The sequence below is a fragment of the Cebus imitator genome, unplaced genomic scaffold (assembly GCF_001604975.1).
Source record: "Cebus imitator isolate Cc_AM_T3 unplaced genomic scaffold, Cebus_imitator-1.0 Scaffold216, whole genome shotgun sequence".
Taxonomy (NCBI): domain Eukaryota; kingdom Metazoa; phylum Chordata; class Mammalia; order Primates; family Cebidae; genus Cebus; species Cebus imitator.
This window is the reverse complement of record NW_016107531.1, coordinates 502,527-502,987: the sequence shown is the minus strand read 5'-3', so window position 1 is coordinate 502,987 and position 461 is coordinate 502,527.

Below are 461 nucleotides of genomic sequence, written 5' to 3'. Positions count from 1 at the left end.
AGTAAATATTTGTTGAATTCATGTTCCATCTTTCCCCTTCTACAAACAAGGAAACTGAGGACCAAAGGAAGAAAGGGACATGCTGGAGATTAGAGTCAGGACCTAGAGGTAGAAGGCAGCAAGGTGAAGGGGAACTCCGGGTCAGGAGGCTGTGACCTCAGAGGTGGCACATCTGCTCTCCAGGCCTCAGTTTCCCCATCGGTAAGATGGAGTAAAACAGCCATGACCACTAACTATCCAAGGGTTCTGGTACTAGGAGTGAGGCCCCACCCGTGACAAATATATTCTGCGCAGCACCCGCGCACCCCAGATACTAAGGCACCTCGAAAGCCGCAGAAGGTGAAAACTACAACACCCATGGTGCCCCGGGCGGCGCCTGCGCACGGCGTCCCGCCAGCAGCGCCGCGGGCTCCCCCTAGCGGCGCCTGGGAGCGGCGCCCGCTCTGATCCCCGAGGGGCGG